General features: G+C 47.7%; 1 long non-coding RNA gene across 1 annotated transcript; it reads right to left on the reverse strand.

Moving 5' to 3' along the window:
• Positions 1 to 1,079: 1,079 nt before the first annotated feature.
• LOC125918285 (uncharacterized) lies at positions 1,080 to 9,089 on the reverse strand. The gene is made up of 2 exons (XR_007456414.1): positions 2,578 to 9,089; positions 1,080 to 1,256 (listed from the first exon to the last, which is right to left on the reverse strand). It is a non-coding gene; the product is annotated as an uncharacterized LOC125918285 (long non-coding RNA).
• Positions 9,090 to 9,463: the final 374 nt, after the last annotated feature.

The following is a 9,463-nucleotide window of genomic DNA, read 5'->3' on the forward strand; positions in this document are numbered from 1 at the left end:
CAGCCCCACCAGGCGCTGACCTGAGATCAACCCTTTCCTTGGGACCCACAGGATTGGGTTCTCCACTCTCATTCAGTTATGCTCTCCTTAAACCCCCAAAAGGTGGGTCCATAACATTCCCACCCCAGCTTCCCAACAAGCAGTCCTGCTGAGACAATGGTTTCATCTCTTTTCTCAGGGAGAGAAAACACCTGTTCTACCTCTAGGTGGTACAGTTGACCCTTGAACAATTCGAGGGCTGGGGGCGCCGCACCCCCCGTCCAGTTTAAAATCGTGGGTAACTTTGACTTGCCCAAAACTTAACTACTAATAGCCTAATGTTGACGGGAAGCCTCACCAATAACGTAAACAGTTGATTAACACATATCTTGTATGTTCTATGTATTACATGCTATATCCTTACAATAAAGTAAGCTAGAGAAATAATGTTGGTAAGAAAGTCGTAAGGAAGGTAAAATATATTAACAGTACAGTGTTATGTTTATCGAAAAAACACCTCTGTGTAAGTGGGCCCACGTAGTTCATTCCCGTTGTTCAAGGGTCACCTGTATTTGTCAGCTCACTTGCCTCGTCACAGTAGGTCAAAGCCCCAGAATCCAAGAACATATACCTGTGTACCACTGTGTAACAGTATGACCAGAAAAACAAAGTGATGGATGAAACAAAGCAATGAATCATTAGAGTCAGAGGGAAAGATGCTCTGGGCTGGAGCAGAGCCACAGTGAATACACCTCTATGTTACAATTCCAAATTGCCTGCAAGTCCACTCACCGTGCACTTTTGGTTGAAGTTGGTAAATATTCAGTGAAAATCAGCTTGAGCCTTGCACTTGACTTGTTAACAAAGGTTATTTGGCTGGATTCCTAACACGTGTGTCCCCTTTTCTCTTTTTAACTCTCACCAGTAAAATATGCGCAAACAGGAACTCATTTTTCAAATTTTGTCTCTTGGAAAAAAACCACACCTGACTTTAGAAAATCCAGAACCCCAGTGGCAACAGCATTTGATATGTGTCCCCACCTTCACCCCGTAGTGCGTGACATCCAAGAACGGACTTCAGCCCTTCTCCCCAGACTCTAGCTAATCAGTGGACGCTCCGGGTCCCCAGAAGTGCAGGACTGGCACAGAACTGGAAATCCATTTACCTTGAAAGTTGTTGCAGACTCAGGACTGGCAAGAACCAAAGGCGAAATGAGGACCATGCCGGAGAAGAGGCCCGGTCTCTCTGCGGCCGTAAGGATGGTGATGGCACCTCCCTGCAAAGGAAAATGCACGGAGGCTGCTTTCACCAGCACACATGTCTCTAAGGAGCACCATCCTGAGCTAAGTCCTGGCCCGGAGCCCTGATGAGGTCTACCTTGGAATAGACACCATGGAATGTTGGATAAACTGGATCTGCAATTATTTTATTACACATGTTTTTTTCTCTGGGTTTTCCAAGAGCAAACATTTCAGAGAGATATAAATAAGGTTCCTGCTTGTGGGCTGCAAGTTAAATAACACATTCCTACTTCGTTTCAAGCCAAAAGCTGGCAGACCCCCAATTCAGCCATTCCGTCAGGCTTAATATGAGATCTGTGTTTTTGTGATCTGATTAGAAGAAGAGATCACGATACTTTTTTTTTTTTCCCCTCTCTTCCTGGTTCAGTAAAGGTCCCAGAAATTTAGATTAGGTTCCAAGAAAAATACTTAGTGAACACGAATGGTGCTGAAATCATGAGGTCTTGGTTGTTTGCTGATGCTGAGGGTAACTGGAACCAAGAGCTGAAGTTGCAAATGCTTATAGAACCCAGGTAGGTAACAAATGTCGGAAGCAAGACGGGCTGTGATGAAGGGGCAGCATCCCTGCTGCAGAGTGAAAAGTCCCCCGCTCTACCCCACATCCAAATTGGATCAGTTCAGAGTTCTCTGCCAGCCAACGTGTCAGGTTGTGCCCTTGGGGCCACCAATTTGAGGACCACGGATTTAAAGATGACACTTGGTTGATTCTTAGAGGATTTTACACATTTGAAAGATTAAAAGGATTCTGGGTGACTTTTAAGGAACTGTCTCCCTGGGGAGACTATGTCCCTAGTTCCCATCTGTGCTGTACAAGCTGGGGCAGGAACACGGGGTCAGGGAGCTTCCCCTGTGCTTCTCACTGACCCACGAGGCAGCCCCGTTCTGAGAAGTGGGTCTGTGGGGAGAAGGGCCCTTGGGGGGCCTCCCTGTGAAATGGCACTGAGGGGCCAACAGAGCTCGGAAGAAACACTGGTTTCCTGAGAGGTCCCACACCAGAGGTCCTCAGTGAGGACTGGCAGGCAGCCTCCTGGAGCCTTGGGCCCTGATGGGAAGGAAGGGGCCCCTGACAGCTCTGTCTGGGGCTGTCTCCAGGATTCTGCCCTGGTCCGTCCTAAGCACTAAATTTCCCGGGAACTCCAAGTACAGGGCATGCAGAGGCAGATGTGCCGGCAAGGCAGAGAGCATCCGGGGTGGGGAGGTGGGGCTGCCTCTTCTCCATCACTGGGTTATCACACCTCACACCCCAGGCTGGGGATCCAGCTTGACCTGGGCCGGGTCTTCCTGTGCTCTCCTTACCATGGAGTGGCCCAGCAGGAACACAGGGAGCCCCGGGTAGTCTTTCTGCATGATATCCACGTGCTGTAGCACATCCCTGATGAAAACGTGGAAGTCAGACACTACCATCCTCTCCCCTTCGCTCTGTCCATGGCCAACTGGAAGGGAAAGGGAGACGAGAGAACCACAGTTACCGGGAGGCTGACAAAGCCCAAGCTCAGTGACTTCCCCACAGGAGTTACCAGCCGCTCTTTACCGAGGACCTGAATGGGGTCACCCCCTGCCCCCGCCCCTTGAATCCTTTCTTTGCAACCGCTGTCCGACGTGGGAATCCTCTCCCCATTTTACAGCTTAGCAAGTTGAAGCACAGAATGGTTAAGGAACCTGCCCAAGATCACACGACCAGGAAGTGACGAGCCAGTGCACAAAGCCTGCCCGTGTGGCCAGGACGCTTTCCTTGTTTCCAAGGAAAAAAGAAAAGGACAGGTGCACCAAGTCTCACCAGGCCCGATCTTCCACCAAGTGGCCGGGACTAAGATTGATGGGGCTCGGAATTTTCTGGGGTTTTCCCACTTTCTTAATCCTCACAGTTGTGTTTCAGTGTTAGCCTTTCACCAGGTAAAGTGTTGCATCCTGTCACCTCACTTTACAGCTTTCAGTGATGCTAACATGACAGATATGCGTTAGGATGAAATAGTCAGGTGCACTTGCCAGAAATCTCGACGAAACCGCAGGAAAACTAGGTCACAGTGCATTCCTCCTGGGTTTTATTATCTGCCACGTTTCTGGGTTGTTCGTTCCCCCTTGTTCTTTTCTTAGGGTCTCTCCACGTTTTCCCTCTCTGAAGGACATCAGTCGCTATAGAAACAGCTTGCTCGCTGCCACGGCTTCCTTATTCAGGCTGAAAGCCACTGATGCAAGTATTTGAAAATCACAAAAAAGAACAGGGGCCACACAGCCAGGGTATCTGCCCAAACCCTTCCTGCCACCTCTGCAAGGCACCTGTCATGGTAATAATGATAGCAGCACCCATTTCACAGATGGAAAGGGTAAGGACTTACTGCCATGAATCCCTGGCCCTGGTGTCCTGGCCCCACCGCCGGGGGCAGGCACGCGGGGTTGCTGCACACCAGCTCTGTCACCTGCTCAGTGGCACCCTCTACTCTCTTGCCCCTCTGAGAATTTTTTCTCCCTTCCTATATTCATTTTTATTTTTTTATGGTGTAAAATATACATAACACAAAATGTACCATCTTAACTTTTTTTTTAGCATACGGTTCACTGGTATTGAGTACATTCACAGTCTTGTGCTGCTATCACCACCGTCCAGCTCCAGAACGTCCCAAACCAAAACCCCACACTCGTGGTTATGGGCTGAATTATGTCCCTCCAAAATTCTGGTGTTGAACTCCTAAACCCCCGCAGCTCACAATGTGACTGTATTTGGAGGCAGGGCCTTCAAAGGGCGGATCTCATTAAAAGAGGCCATTACGGTGGGTCTTAACCCTATCTGACCGGGGTCCTTGAAGGCAGAGGAGAATTGGACACGGGGACATCAAGAGCACGTGCACAGGGGAGAGACCATGTGAGAACATGGGGAGAAGACGACCATGTGCGAGCCAAGGAGAGAGGCCTCAGAAGAAACCAGCCCTGCCCACATCTCAGTCTTGGGCTTCAGGCCTCCAGAGCTGTGAGAGAATAAATGTTTGCTGTTTAAGCCGCTTATTCTGGTGCTTTGTCATGGCAGCCGAGCCGAATGATACACCCATTAAACAACAATCCCCCGTTCCCCTCCCCCACCCCCCAACCCCAACCCGCGGTCCTTAGAATATAGTTCAGTAATGATATAGCCAGAGTCTTATTTTTCAAGTTCAAGTTATTCAAATGTGTCATAATTATTTTCTCTGTGTGCTTCTAATTTGATACACAATTAGATTCATTAATTTCAAAATAAATTCGATTCCAGCTCTAAGTTTTGCTTTTCAATTTAATTTTCTTTTCCGAATACGTACGCATTGACCTGCTACAACAGTTAGAAATTTATAAAAAGATTCAGCCAGCTACGTCTTGCTTCTATGCCTATCTATTCGATCTTTCCCTCTTGTTCCCTATGGTTCACCACTCTAGTCATTTTCTGGTTTTTCCTCAAAGCGTTTCTTTTTTGCAGAAATATGAAATTCGTCTCTCTTTTTTAAGATACGTTTTTTAAATGTTTTATATATTTTTGAGAGAGTGCGCAAGCAGGGGAGGGTCAGAGAGAGGACAGAGGATCTGAAGTGGGCTCTGTGCTGAGAGCAGCGAGTCTGAGGTGGGGTTTGAACTCACAAACCATGAGATCATGACCTGAGCTGAAGTCAGATGCTCAACTGACTGAGCCACCCAGGTGCCCTGATCTTTTTTTTTTTTTTTTTTAAGTAGTGTTCACATCCAGCCTGGAGCCCAAGGTGGGGCTTGAACTCACAACCCTGAGATCAAGACCTAAGCTGAGATCAAAAGTCAGGTGCTCAACCGATTGAGTGACCTAGGCACCTTCTATCTATCTATCTATCTATCTATCTATCTGTCTATCTATCTATCTATCTTTCTATTCTTATTTTCCCTCCTTTCCTACATTAAAGGTAGCACGCCACACGTGACTCTACAACAACCCCCCCCCCCCCCCTACTTTTAGCATATTCTGGAGATTATTCCGCACCACAACCAGGCCACAGAACTCTTCTCCATTCTGTTTTCCTGCTACGTGGTACTCCTTCTGTGAGTGAATGAAAGTTTCTTCAGACAGTCTCTTATTGCAAACTATTTGTGTAAAGCCAATCTCTTGTTGATTACACAGTTGACTGTAATGAATAACCCGGGGATGTCATGATGGGGAAGACGCGCCTTCAGGGCGTAAGTCTAGACACGGGGTTGCCAGGTTGAAAAGGACGTGTGTGTGTCACTTTGGTAGTTTTTGCCAAATCTCCCTCCACGTGGGACGTGCTGTCTTTCCTCGATCGGCCAGAGATGGGAGAAGGCTGGTCTCTCTCAGCCTTGCCAACAAAGCGAGCCTGGATTTTTACCAGTAAGATAAGAGAGAAAGGGTAGATAGAACATCTCCTCAGGAACAAGTTGTATTTCTTTTGTGATGAACTGAGAATTCATGTCTTTGCTTATTTTTTCTGTTAGGGTCTTACATTTCATCTTGGTACTTAAGAGTTTTCTATATGCTAGTTATTCATCCGTACTTTGATTTTGTTTATGCTGTGTGTGGCTGTGCAGAAAGTTTAATTTTTTTTGTTTTATTATCTTTTAATTTTTTTAATGTTTATTTATTTTTGAGAGAGACAGAGCATGAACGGGGGAGGGGCAGAGAGAAAGAGGGAGACACAGAATCTGAAGCAGGCTCCAGGTTCTGAGCTGTCAGCACAGAGCCCCATGTGGGGCTTGAACTCCCCAACTGTGAGATCATGACCTGAGCTGAAGTCGGATGCTTAACCTGAGCCACCCAGGTGCCCCAGAAGAGTTTTATTTTTAAATAGTCAAACGATCAATCCTTTCTTTTCATGGCTTCTGAGTTTTGATTCTTGGTTGTAAAGGCTTTCTCCACCTCAGGGTTCTAAGGGAGGTCAGTCACATGTTGTAAGTTCTTTTACGGTTTCATTTCAGTCATATGTTGTGACTTTACGGTTTCATTTCTTTTTTTGTGGTTGTACATAACATGAAATTTACCTTAATCACTTTGAAGCGTTCGGTTCAGTGGCATTAACGATACTCACAATGTTGTACAACTGCTCCCCTCTATCAAGCTCCAAAATGCAGATGGGTCTTAATTGTCTTAACAAAATTCAGGAAAAAGTCCTTCATGACCTCATGGTGGGCTCATTCTTGTCATACATGAAAGTTCCCTTTTTACTTGAATCTAGTCTATTTCTGGATTTCTGTTCAGTTCCGCCAGCCTGCGTATTTGTGAGTTAGCCCCTATTATTAAACATGAGAGTATCTGCCCATCCTTTCTACATATTAGGTGCAGGAGGCCCTGGTCACGCCCCAGGTTTGCCCTTGCTCATGTCTGTGGCTCCTGTGCTCTGGCTCTCCTCCTAATGAAGATGTCTCCTGGCTACACAGTCTCTGGCTCCAGGCTCTTTCCAGAGCTGCAGATCTGTCTTGCCATCCCCTGGTCCTAAAGATTCCTGACGGTCACATGGCCCCTACACTGCTTCTCAAACGGGCTCCCCTCCTGGGTTCCACATGGTGGTTCATGGCCCCATTATCTTTCTGAATCATTCAGGCCAAAACAGAGCTGTGGTCTTTGACTTTCATTCTATCCCTACATCCAGCTGGTCCCTGAATCCTTCCAGACTTCCAGATGCACAGCCTCCTGAACCAGTCTTCTTGTTTGCACAACCACATCCCTCGCAGGTGGTGAGACCCTTGTTGCCTTTCACTGCCCACCCCCTCCTCAAGCTCTCCCGGCTCCAACCTGCTGGGCACTGTTCCGCCTTGTCTTCTGGGCACTGTTCTGATCTTGAAGTGGCCAGACTTTCCCCACTTTTCAGAACTCAGTCTGCACATTCCAGGCCAGCATTCGGGGCCTCTGCTAAAGGCTCCCACTCGTCCCTCTGCCTCCACAAAAAGCACATTCCAAGCCACACTGCCAACCACCTGCCCACTGTTCCTCAAAGCACATCCACTTCCTGCCTCGTGCCTCTCATGGAACAGCCCTTCTGCCACAGTGCCCTCACTCCTGCACCAGGCCAGGAGCCAAGTCCTTCAAGACCAGACTCAAATCCTATCACTTCCATGATGTCTGCTGCAATCCCCTGGATGCAGGTGTGATTTTTTCCCCTTCCACACTCCCAAAGCACTTCCGGTCTCCATCAAACATGGGTTGATGAGACTTTCCCCCCTTTCTCTCCTCCAGCATCCCCCCACCACGGACTGAGGGCCCCTGGAGCCAGGGTGACAAAAGCCCTGATTAGTGGCTGACCCCCCACTGCACTCTGCTCTGGAGGATTCTAAGGTGAGTCTGGCTGGACTGGGCAGAAAAGAGGGCTGTGAGTAATTAGTGATGTCTGCCACAGACACGAAAGAGGAGATTCGGCAGGCATGGACCCCACATTTGCCAGGCTGTCCTCGTGAGCAAGGATCCTATTTTATTCATCTGCATATTCCCCAGGGCTCCGTGCACAGACCCCACGGAAGGTAGGTGCTTGATTAATGCCTTTCACATGAATTGTAGGCAGTATTTCCATAATGGCCACTCATCAAAGAGATTTAACCCCATGACTCCACTTACAGTTGATGTGATTCATTTCCCTTCCCACCGAGTAGACTGAGCCAACTGAGCACTAGTCTGCATGGGCAATTCAAATTCTTTCCCTTGTATCTTTTTTTAAATGTATTTATTTTTGAGAGAGTGAGAGAGAGCGAGCGAGCACAAGTGGGGGAGGGGCAGAGAGAGAGAGGGAGACACAGAATCCGAAGCAGGCTTCAGGCTCCGGGCTGTCAGCACAGAGCCCGACACGGGGCTTGAACCCACGAACCGCGAGGTCATGACCTGAGCCAAAGCCAGTCGCTTAACCGACTGAGTCACCCAGGTGCCCCTCACTTTTTAAAGAACCCTGCACCACAGACCTTCATCCAACATATTTTTGTCTTGTTTGCCTGGTTTCCCTACGTACTATGTTTTTTATTCTGTATTTTGACACTTAAGCCTCTGGTTACTGCTGGCCCTAGAGGGACTGTCCCTCCTAGGGCTAGCCAATTTCTAGAGATGGGAAAGAACTCGTCTGTGAGCTAGCCTTCCAGAGCCCACTCACCCCAGGACCCCTCCTCTTTGGCTCCTACACTCCAGGGTACTAACCCCCTGCCCTAATCACCCCAGGGCTAGGTACCAGATAACTAGGGACAGCCCTGAGCCCCAGAGCATGCTGAAATTATTCAAATCAGTCGATTCTATGCCTCTTCTCCCGCCTCACCTGTTCCCCCAGAAACCACAGTCAAGTTTCGCACCCCCACTTTCCCCTCACTCTCTCTGCCTCCTGATGACCCTGGTGCCTCTTTGGGTGACTCTGCCTGGTGCCATGTTTCCTGTTTCTAGGGATCTATGAATATAATAAATTCTTTTTTTGTTTATTTTCGAAAGAGAGAGAGAGAATATGTGGGAAATGGGCAGAGAGAGAGGGGGACAGAGGATCTGAAGCAGGCTCCATGCTGACAGCAGAGAGCCCGATGCAGGGCTCACATTTGCAAACCACAAGATCATGACCTGAGCCGAAGTTGGACACTTAGCCAACTGAGCCACCCAGGTGCCCTTGAATATAATAAATTGTTACTTCATGACAGTCACCTTTGTGTCTGTGTGACTTACCACACCTGATTAAAACCAATCTTAGTTACCCTTAAAACTCTAGCCCTGTTTTTGATGAAAAGTAAACAGTCATTCTTTGTTGAATGATTAAATAATCCCAGTCTCTCTTTGTCTCATACAAAATACTTCTATTTTCCATGCTATTACCTACCACGTGCAAAAAAAAAAAAAAAAAAAAAAAAAAAAAAAAAAAAAAAAAAAAAAATCCGTGAGAAGGATCCAGAAAGCTGATCATCCTGTTAACGTTAGAATAGAAAGAAATGAACACCCCACTTCCCTTTTCTTAGGGGACCAGTTCTACTCAGTAGTCATTTTGTTATAGAAGAAAAGGTAACCCACAGCCTTAAGGAAGGGAAGAGAGTGTAGGTGTTGACAAAGTGGTAATAACAGCACCTGACATTCGCACGGCAGTTCATAATTTACAAAGCCCTTTCCCCAGAGTTTATTCCATCTGATCCTTGCGACTCTGCAAGTGAGGGATCCATCTCCCCATTTTCTAGCACCCTCATGCTTGGCCCGCCAGCACATGAGAGGCCGCCAAGGACTCCAGCGTGGGGT

The sequence above is a fragment of the Panthera uncia genome, unplaced genomic scaffold, assembly GCF_023721935.1.
Source record: "Panthera uncia isolate 11264 unplaced genomic scaffold, Puncia_PCG_1.0 HiC_scaffold_641, whole genome shotgun sequence".
Lineage (NCBI taxonomy): Eukaryota > Metazoa > Chordata > Mammalia > Carnivora > Felidae > Panthera > Panthera uncia.